An 11303-nucleotide genomic window follows, 5' to 3' on the forward strand; every position below is an offset into this window, starting at 1 on the left:
CTATCATTGACATAAATAACTCTTTGGAGGTCCACAGTTGTCAAGAAATTATCTACAGCTGGATGAGCAAAGACCTGCCTTTGCTCTTTCCCCTGCATGCACTTTGTGTTACTGAGAGGGAGGAGTGAACTCCTGTTGTATGAAGACTGACTCCCAAAGTCTGTGAATAAGGAAAAGTCTTTCTAAAAACAAGATGTAAGATTGAAACTATCAGACAACGACATGCTTCTTCTGTAAATTAGATATGGTATACAAAATACACAGCTGTTTAAGAACTGCCCTGTTAAAGGATGCCTTAGAAAAGTGTCATAGCATAGCTACCACATTGCTTTTGGTTGCACAAGTAGCACAACTGGGATGTTTCAGATATTAGAAGGTGTCTGTTAGCCAAACTTGAACATTCATAAAAATAGTTGGCATGGCTTATAGATCTCTCTAAGTACAAATTTGGCTTGCCTATCGTAATAGCATACTGCTGTTGCAAAGGCCAAATTTCTGAAGCTTAGCAGATGTTTATAAGTCTTTGAGCATTGCTCAAAAAGAAGTTCAAGTAGCGTCATATGGTAAATTGAATGCAAAAATAGAACCAGTTCTCTCCCTGATCTGCATCCATAGCCTTTTCAATGTCTTTTTGCAGCTTTTCTATCCAGGGCTCTGCTGGTCTTAGGACCAGAATAATGATGCCCAAGTGAACTATATCAGTTTGAGCATCAGCCTCAGTCATGCCTAGGCTGTCCTGTTGCAGACATGTGTAGTCATCCGGATGAACCAATTCTAGATCAGCTTAGAGCCAGCCCACCTCAACATGTGAGATAATCCAGTCACGATCAAGAGAACTGTCTCCTCATCCACAGCTAACTGTGGACATTGACTGTCTTCAGCAAATACCAGAAGACCTTCCCAGGTGACCTTTATACTCAGGCGTATGCAGTCAGAATTTTGGTGGAGTTTATAATGCAATACTGTTATGACAATAAATAATATGAGTACGGGTAACCATAACTATTAAAGTAAAATCATCTATACTTATATTGTTTTTAGTCAATTCTTTTGTATTATTTTTCTTTGCAATCCAGAGTTTGCTTACACTCAACGAAAGTCATTCAAGTTATGATTTCCATTTGGTCATTTTAGAAATCCCCCCAAATTCCATTTTCTCATATTAAGATTCTGGCGCTAATATTAGTCAAGAGTCATAAAACACTGCTTATGTAACATAAAAATAAATTGATGTGGCAAATGCTATGACTCAGCAGCCACACCAGCCTCAAGAGGAATTTTCATTGAATAGGAAGAAAAAGTAAGTATCCCTTTCCTTCCATTCTCTCTCTCTCTCTCTCTCTGTCTCTCTCTGTCTCTGTCTCTGTCTCTCTCTCTCTCTCTGTCTCTCTCTCTGTCTCTCTCTCTCTCTCTCTCTCTCTCTCTCTCTCTCCTCTCTCTCTCTCTTGCACGATCAGGATTAACCTTACATGTCAGTGCCAAGCTACATACCTAGCTCCAAATATCTTTGTCCCCGAGATGGAACTAGAAACTTCTGGAGATGTTATTGAGCTCATCAGAGTCAGAGTGATTGAGCCAGCTGTGGTTCATCTCTTTTTAGACACTAATAGCAAAGCCTGAGTCTAGCCTTTTACTTGAGAGAGGATTATTCAAGTCATTTCCTTAACATTCTGGGTGTACATGCAGAACACTAAGATAGCTGAGATCATCATGGCCCAAGAGGACAAGCTAGGCCAACTAAGTTCATGGGAAGAGCATTACTGGATTAGCCAGCGTGAGCAGTGGGGAGACTGCAAATTAGGACTCCCCATGACACTCCACACAGAAGAATCTATTCATGAAGAAATAGACCCAACTGATTCATGGTTTCTGTTGTGTCTGTTGTTTGGAGTTCAGAGACAGAATATTCTTTGAATCAGTATTTTGTTCTCTAAAAAAGGAGGGGTAAGTGCACTGTCACATTCAATTAATGAAAGCCATGCTTTGATACTTGCAGTGTGGGCAGACTGAGCCTGTGCTTACTGTGCAGAGTATGCCAGTTGTTCTTTGGAAGCTCTTGATACAAATTATAGCCTACATCTCTCTGGAACCCAAGACTAGAGCGACAACTGACAGCTGTACATGGTGAGTGACGATGTGGATCCATCTGCTTATACTTCATGACAAGAACAAGCTACTCCTCCAAAGACTGGCAGCTGATCTGCTGACATGCCAGCTCCTTCTGAGTTGCCCACCTTCTTCTGTATCCAATTAAGCTCAAGCTAAGCAAATTGGTGGGTTTCCATTTCTATCACTTATGATTTAGGGTAGCAAAGTCTCCAGGTGTGATGTCTTTTGTTAACCCTTTCAGATCCATCCCCATCTCAATATTCTATCTGCCTGGCCTGGGGGAGGGGGAGAACACTGACAAGGATGTGTGCATCAACAGAGGCATCAATCATGCTGTCTCCTGGTTGGCGCTAGTCATAGGGTGCATCGGGTTGAGATTAGAGTGAGGTAGGGGACCAGGAAATAGGGTAGAGGAGGATATTACGGAGATTAACCTATGAAAGGCATGGAGTGGGGAGACAGGAAGCCCTTAGCATGCCTGGGCTTATTCAATCAAGGGAGCATGCTCGGAAAAATTCTACATTATAGGGATTTTGGAGAGAAGGTCACTGTGAAAATTACTCATAAAAAAATTCACATAGACATCCCCCACACTCCACCACCACAAGCCTTCCTTTTTATCCTCTTGAAACCTGGCCACAGGCCACATTTGTCACACCTCCAAGATTGCATGTATTTCACCTTTTATAAACTATCTCCTTTCCTGTAACTATCCATGAGTCTCTATACAATTCCTTGTAAAGAGGCAAAAGAAACTGGGAACTTCAGTGGCTGCTCTCCAGACTCAAAGATGCTCCCGGAACAGGAGGAAGGAAAAGAGAAAGTCAGAGAAGCTGTTCTCTTGGGTCCCTGCCTGCTGGATCTCACCAGGTTAGCTCCTAGCAGTTATGCAGGGCCAGCTCCCATAAAGCAGCCCCTGCAGCGCTCTCTTTAGTCTGAGAACATTTACCCTTCAGGGCTGGAGTGCTGGTAGCCCACTGCTGTTACTACTAGGCCCAGGGTCCTCCACTGCCCTGTTTTCCTCTCTGGCTTTTGTGATTTTTCTTTTATTAACCTTCCTCAATTATCTGGCTTGAGTATGTCAACTGCTTCCTGCTGGGACCCCTAACTCATATCTTGTGTGCTATCTCAGTAACCTCACCCACTTTTAAAAAAATCACATGGGATGTGTTACATTTTAATGAGCAGTGCATATACAAATAATTGATTTTCATCCCAGTCACATGTAACTTAGTATTGTGGCCATAGGCAGCTAAACCATAATTTGGAAAAAATATTTTATTGGTCCTAGCACTAGATAGACTCTGGAAATAAAACAGTAAATACTTTGGAGTATCTGTCCTGATTTGTGGTGAGATAGAGACATAAAACGAAATCTCAAATGCAGTATGATAAAAACCCATGAAATATACCTGTAAATGTTGTATTCACCTATAATGACTTCATTATTTTTTGATTCTTAAGTATACACAGTATCTATCCTGCTGATTTCATAAGACCATACTATGTGATTAGATAACATAAAGGGAAATATATGGAAATATTTAAGAATAATCAATACCAAAATACTAGTATTTTAACTATCATATTATTATATCTTTCTTACAGTGATGGGGAGTTTGTTTATGCTAAGGAAGTGCTCTGCCACTGAGTTAGGTCTCCAACCCCTACATTTACCTTTTTAAATAGAATTAGAGAGTTTTTCCTTTCCATTTTTTGTAGTAACTTGGTATTGTTGCTTTCCAGGAAGGTTTTCTTGTGTAGAAAGAAATAAGAATGAATGTATTAATCATATTGATCATGAGAATTTAATCTTATGTTCAGCAAGTGTCATTTATAACATACTTTGCATTAAATCACAAAGTCAAAGGAATCTTGATGATTCTGTTAAGCCTTAAATAACTGCCATGCTGGGAATCTGAAGATACAAATCCTTGATTAAAAAGCAATCAATATAGTTGCTTTGGTTGTCTTCTGTTGGCTATCTCTGAAGATGCAATCTTTTGTACTATTATGAATGTTCTAGCTGATGCTGTCTGATCAAAAAATTTTTTTAATTCCTCAAAATATTGTGTCCAGTGTATGAATTTTGCTTTACCTTTCCTTACAGACAGTAGAATGTCTTCTTTGAATCTTTAAAACAACCCAGGTAGTTTTGGTGATATTGTTATCTTTTACCTCTTTGACCTTGGAAATATGAGAGTCAAATCTTAAAAATCAATCAGTCCCAAGTATCTGACCATAATTTCCCTTAAGATAAATCACATGACACAAGCCAACCAAAGAGAATCTTCAGTGAAACTTACCGGCTGCAATTACTGTCAGAGTAGCAAATAGCCCATAAGTTTGTCTGGTCAAGACCATAAATGCTCATGTCTGTTGAAAGATCTACCTTTCCAGTTTCACTGGTCAATCATCTGGTGATAGAACCACCCCTAGGAAGGTGGGCTCACCTCAAGTTATGCTAAATAGATGGGTGGAATACCTGGTGTGTTAATGAGATAGGGAATTATTCCTGCCTGGAACTCCTCCACAGACACATCTCTGTAAGTCTTCTTGCCTTCTTTTCTTCTCCATATCCCTTTTCTACACATGCTTTCTTTAAGGCCTTGTGTTGCCCCTAGCATCTTGCATTTCTTTACCTTTTCTCTAAAGCTTCCTTCTCCCAGCCATGTGGCTGCCAGTCAGTCCTGTGTCTGACTTCCATGCAGGCTGTAAACCTGCACGGCTTCATGGCTTTCTTTCCTTCTCCCTCCATTCTCCTCAAGGCAGCTGCCAAGATCACCAGCTTGCCTGCCCCAAGGATTTTTCTTTAAAATTCTAATAAAATCCTAAAAGCTTCCGTTGGGTGTATTCTTAAATTCTTTTATGACTGAGACTAAGAACCCTCTAGGAGATGTTCTTTCTCCTGTTTCAATACCAGAACAACCTCCCACGTACTACTGGAATTGTTAAACTGACAGAATGGAACTCTTACTCTAGTGCTAGCCTTTGTCAGCTATATTGGTTATTTTGTATTTTTCTTGTTACCTAGGGTTTTGGGGAGCCCCATGTTGGGCATCATATGTTACCGGGGAACTGGGGTTCTGTCTCTTGGGTCCTTAGTCCTGTTAATAAAAGAATTTAGAGGACTCAGAAGGAAGCTTGAGGACAACTTTATTAGAATTTAAGATAAAAACAACAGGCAGACAAGCTGTAAAATGTAGCAGTTGCCTGGAAGAGGAAGGTAGAGAAGAGGAAGAGAGAAAACCACAGCATGTTTAAACAGCACAGGGAAGAACTGGAGGAGTTACAGTAAGCTTCAGAGAAAGAGTCAGAAAGCCCAGAGCATCAGGGAAAGAATGCCAAGGCTTTGGAAATAGATAGAAATAAGAAAATTGAAAAGTTACATCTTTCTGAGTAACTCAGAAAAGGGAATAGGCCATGATATTTCATGATGGAAACTGCAAGTGACTGCATGGGGCCAGGTTCCTGTGACCAAAAAGCACATTATCTCAACTATGGGATAACTATACCTCCACCTCTCTAGTGTAGCTTTGGGTGAATTAGCCTTCTTGAAGGGTGGCCTTCTGGCCAGGTTATTGACAGGCCTAGCTGGATTAGCCTCTAAGGAAGGAGATAATGGTATATAATGTTCTGCTCTTTGGAACATAACAGAATGTCCTGTCTTCACCCAGGGCAAGAAATCAATTCCATACTTTCGACCAGGAAGATCTGTCCCTTAATGTTCCTCACTAGAGCCCTGCTATGCATCCTCAATGGCCTCCAAGCCTGCTATACAGGGGGTAGGAAGAGGTAAATAAACTTACGTGGTGTGAAAAAACAGATGGCAATGTATTAGTTCAAAAAAGCCAATTGAAAAATAAAGATGATGGCTATATAACAAGAAAAAAACAATGCCAGGCAGGGAAACTTCCCTTTGAGTTGATGGTCAGAATAGCCCAAGAGTCTCCCAAAATAACCCAGGCTATTGCCATAGCTCTTGATTGCCTCCAAGAACCTAAAGGCAAGAGTCCCTATTGCTGAAGACAGAATATACTTTGGACACAGGACTTGGAGATGGAACTGACCTGGAGGCCTTCTCCCTGAAGACTAGCTCTCATAGCATCATAGAATACTATGCAAACTGCCAAAGGAGAAAACCAGTCACTACTAATCTATGAACCACAGCAATGACCAACACAGGAAATAATTTCTACTGGTGCAGTAATAGCATTTATCAATCAACAGCTGTCTAATTGGACTTACAGACTGCTCAATGGGAGGGAACTCATATGTGGTACTGTAAACATAACCAAAAATACATAGCTAGAGAGGTCATAGAACTTAGAAAAAAATGCTTTTGTCACATCCTGGAAACAATGTAAGTTCTTAGTGTGTTTAAAATATATATCCTTATATTTACAGACAAGTATACCTCTCACCACTCTGTTCAAAGATTATTTCTGCAACAGATGGAGTCTATTACAAAGTTCCACAACTGCTCAAATGGAGAGGATAAGTATGAGCTGTCCAGTCCTAAAAGACACATCTATAATGCAATTTTTATATGTTAGGCTCAGGGAATGTAGTGGAACAGGGTGTGGAAAGAATATTAATGCATCTCTAAACTCTTACCAGTCAGGCTTCCTCTTGAATAAATGGTGATTATCTCAGAAAGCTACAACTGTCTAAAGTGCAGACAATAAAAGTCTGTACAGTGCTTATCCCTGAATAGGACATCTATATCAAACCTTTGCCACCCAAGGCTCAGGGACCATTGCAGAAGAAAGGACAGAAAGAGTGTAAAAGCCAGAGGGGGTAGATGGCCACAGGGAAACAGAATTTTCCAGACAGCTGGGAAGTGAGTCATAATGAACTTATAGCTATGGTGACGTCATGCACAAAACCCACGCAAGCTCAAGCCAGAAAAAAAAAAAAAAAAAAAATCCCAGCATAGAAGTGGGGAAGTGGGGAAGAAATCCCAACCTTACTTAGCTGAGGATCTATTGACAACCCATATAACCACTGCAAAAGGGAGGTTTGATTTTTTTTTTAAGAGTGTGATACTAAATAGGTTAGCCAGGTTCCAGTGGAAGGATGAACACGGAAGGACATGTGGGGATACAAACTTGATTTAACAGACCATAAAGAAATCAGTTGTGGAGACTATAAAAGAGGTGCAGATAGGGAAGGGAAATCTAAATATGATCAAACTATATTGCACAAAATTTGAAACAATTCAATTAAAAGAAAAAAAGAAAGAACCCAAAACTCCTTTCTTGCATTCCTGTCCAACCTATCCAGAGAGCCAAAGACATATCCTGCTTCTGGTCAAGGACAAAGCTGAATTGTTTACATTTGGGGCCCCTGACCCTAAATCTACCTAACCGGTTTTTATCTCCTGCTCTCTCGTCCTCATCCTTATGACCTGACACCTGAGGAAAGGAAGAAGGAGAAAGTGTTTTGTGGGGCCATGGTTTTTGGAATTTCAGGGGGGCCTGTAGTCCTTCATAGTGTGGAGACACAGCTGCTGGAGAACCTGCCCTTGTAGTTGTAGGAGTGGGTAGTTGAAGTTTCTCACACTGTGGATAACCAGGAAGCTAAGAATGAAAGTCAAAACCAGAAGCGCGTGTAACTTTCAAAGGTTCACCTATAGTTACCTGTTTCCACCCACTAGGTCTGATGTCCCAAAGTTTCCACAGCCTTCCATAGTGGTCCCACCAGCTGGAGACCAAGTATTGAAACATATGAGCCTGACTCAAATTCTACAGCCACCAAAAAAAGCATCTGTAAGAAGATGGTGGCTTCAAAGCATGTTTCAGCCACAGAGACTGACATACCAAGTGACTTTTCAGTCATATCAACGGGAACAAAATTACTTTTTTCTTTGCTAAAGCTAAATTGATTTATGCATCTGGCACTGCCAATTAAGTCTTGATAACTGACAATTGCCATATAACTTAAAGGGAATATTACTAAATGAATTAGGAATTAGGATTTACCTTTTAAGAAAATTCAAGGAAGAACTTAGAAATATTTTAATCAGCATTTTCAGAGTAATCTGAGGTTAATTTTTGTACCTTTTAAAACAGGAAGGAATTAAGTAACAACTCAAGAAAAATAAAAGATTCAAGTAAACTTGAAATAGAAATACTGAATAAAATGTTTGTGACCTGGAAGTTCCTCTGACCCTACGATGACAAGCAATGGTCCCACCTCCTTCCCATGATCTGGGGAGGGGCTATGAATACATAAGCCAGAAAAACCACGAGGCCAGTCTCTCCCCATTTTGTGTGGCTGCTGGGAAGCCACTGGATTTCTTTTGGTGTGGACTTTGCAGCACAGCCATGAGTGGGGTAGTCGCCATTTTTGGAGCTGTCTTTGTAAGGTACCCCCTTTCCCGGATGTCATATAAACTGTGCAAAACCCAAATAGAATGTATTATGTCAGTTTTTTCAGTCCAAGTCAGGAGCTCAAGACCCTGAGTGAGGGCAGGTCTCCCAGTGGGGAGGGCAAAATTTAGTGAAGCAATTAGCACAGCCCAGCAGGATGAGACTGGAAATGACTAGCCACAGAAGTTTGGGGAAAACAACGGGGCTAGCTGCAGTCACACGGGTTATACAATGGATCATCATGAAATGTGTAACTAAAATGACTTGGGCCACACAGATGCAGACAGACTCTAAAGGAGAAACCCCCAGGGTTGGTGCCATCTTGTGACTGTGGGAAAATAGCTCAGTTACTTGAAAAATAAGGGCCACCGCCACATGTGTCTGAAAATTCCCTAAGGCTTATGGATAGCCTAGAAAAAAATCTTGGAAGATTTTTAGGAAGAAGATGAGGAACCCAGAGAGAGGTGTGTGGCCACTTCTTTGCATAATAAAAGATTTGTGCAAGGCAAAAGCAACAGCCTCTCAGGAGGCTACAAAGACCAAGGAGTTACTGGCAAATTCAGTCTCAGCCTCAGAGCTGGAGAGAGAAAAAAAAATGGGAGACTTTAACTTGTATAAGGTTAGGGGACAAGGAGTTAAAGGGCCCAAGGAAAAGGACAGATGGTAATGAGAAAAGAAACAACCTAAAAATACTGTAGCTAAAGCTGCCCCTCAGATTCAACAACCTTTGATGCAAAAAGAAAAAAAAAGAGTTAACAGTACTATAGCTAAGAGAAAATGCTCCACACTGGAGCTATTGAAACTAGGAAAAACTTTCAAAGAAGCAATCAAAGAGACCCTCACCACATGGCTCATGAGGGTATGGGACATGGGAGCAAATAATGTCAGTTTAAGTACTTTAGAAGCACCACAGCTGAGTTATATAACCGCCCATCCACCCACATAGGCTGTTTAACCTAGGCCAATACAGGAGGGAGCAGTCCCTAATGGAATGGTTTGTGCAAGGTCTTAAAGATAAATGGCCATCACCAACAGAGAATCCCATGGTTAGCAGGGGCTGGAGGGCTACAAAAGAGAGAACTAGGTATCAGAAAAGCAAAATATAATGCCCAGTTTTCTGGCCCAGATAAGGCTGTGTTCACCAGAGATATAAAGGAAAGCTTAATTCAACTGGCACCTCGAGAATGGTATAGAGCTTTAATGGTTTTGCTAAGTCCTTTAATGGGACAGGATCTTTGTAAAGTGAGGGAGGCTTTGGCAGATCTAAGTGACTCAAATCAGCATGTAAAACATGTCTGTAGATTAATAGAGCAACGTACAAAGACCAGAAAGAAGAAATGGTCCGTTCAGGTAACTCAAAAACAAATGTGACAAGATTTATGGCCACCCCAAATTCCCAAAGAAAAAAAATGACAGAAAACCAGATTCGGTACTAAGGAGTTTCCTGGAAGGCAGAGGATAAAAACTGTCTCAGGGGTGGTTAAGGACAACCAAAGATTAAATAAAGTACATTTCTCTCCTGAGAAAGGCTATGCTAGGGGTGGAGGCAGTTTTTCCCACCAGGGCCTCCCCCAGCAGCCAGGTATGGTCAATGGAGAGGCAGCAGATATGGCTACAGCCAGGAGGCAGACCCAGGGCCTGCCTGACTCAGGGAATCAGCAGGTGGAGCAGGGACAAGAGAAACTCTCTGCCTCCTTAGCCTGATGCAGGGTCAGGTAACTTGAGCTAGCACCTGTCTCAAGGATAACAAGAAACAAAGAGACTCCATGTAAAATCCCCAAAATGCAGAATGACTCCAAAGGAATAACTAAAGATAATTAACCAAGGCTATTACCACTAATGTTGGTTGTACACAAGAAAGGTCAGTATGGCCATGTTGCTGAAGATACTGCATGACGTGAGCATGGGAGAAAAAGAAATGGAGCCAAGACTAAGCTGAAAACTCCATGCCACTGGAGGGATGGCTTTCACAGTGCCAGAAAGTGATATGCAGATGGTTGGGAAAAAAGGATCCCCTATGATTCTGCTCAACAATAGACCTGGGGTTCTGCACACTATGGACATGCCACACAATGCCTGCTAGTGTAATAATGGCTCAACTAACATAGGTACAACTGACAAATTTCCAATTGTATAAGGCCTGCTCCTAGGGGTGGAGCACACATCTGGTGCTGTAGACCAGGCAAAATTCCCTGCATCAGGGAAAGTTATAGGCCCCAGTGAGGAAGCCGTTGCAAGTATAATATGGTCCACCTACTGGGATATCTTCTAGGCATTTGTATTTACATCTGTGTTTGTTCAGATGTGTCTGCTTCCTTCAATTTGTCTTTATAGTAGGGGAGACCTCACTGAGATAGATCAGTGGCGACGTCTTGAAGACAAATGATGGGGAAGCCCAAGAGGTCATATCTTGCCATGATACAAAAAAGATTGCCCTACATCTGTCAACCCCTCCAAGGCTCAGGGACCCTTGTGGAAGAGGTGGAGGAAAGTTTGTAAGAGCCAGAGAAAGGGATGGAGTGTGACCCAGAAGTTCCTCTGTCCCTATGACAACAAGCCATGGCCCTACCTTCTTTCCATGCTCTGTGGAAGGAGTCAAGCCCATTAAGGGAAGGGGATATGGGTATATAAGGCAGGAAAACCATGAGGCCAGTCTCTCCCCATTTTGTGTGGCTGCTGGGAAGCCACAGGATTTGTTTGGGTGTGGACTTTCCAGCACAGCCGTGAATGGGGTAGTCACCATTTTTGGAACTGTCTTTATGTCACCCCTTTTCCCAGATGTCATATAAACTGTGCAAAACCCAAATAAAATTTACTATA

Source organism: Nannospalax galili, unplaced genomic scaffold, assembly GCF_000622305.1.
Source record: "Nannospalax galili isolate Female #2095 unplaced genomic scaffold, S.galili_v1.0 scaffold1477, whole genome shotgun sequence".
In the NCBI taxonomy this organism is placed as follows: domain Eukaryota; kingdom Metazoa; phylum Chordata; class Mammalia; order Rodentia; family Spalacidae; genus Nannospalax; species Nannospalax galili.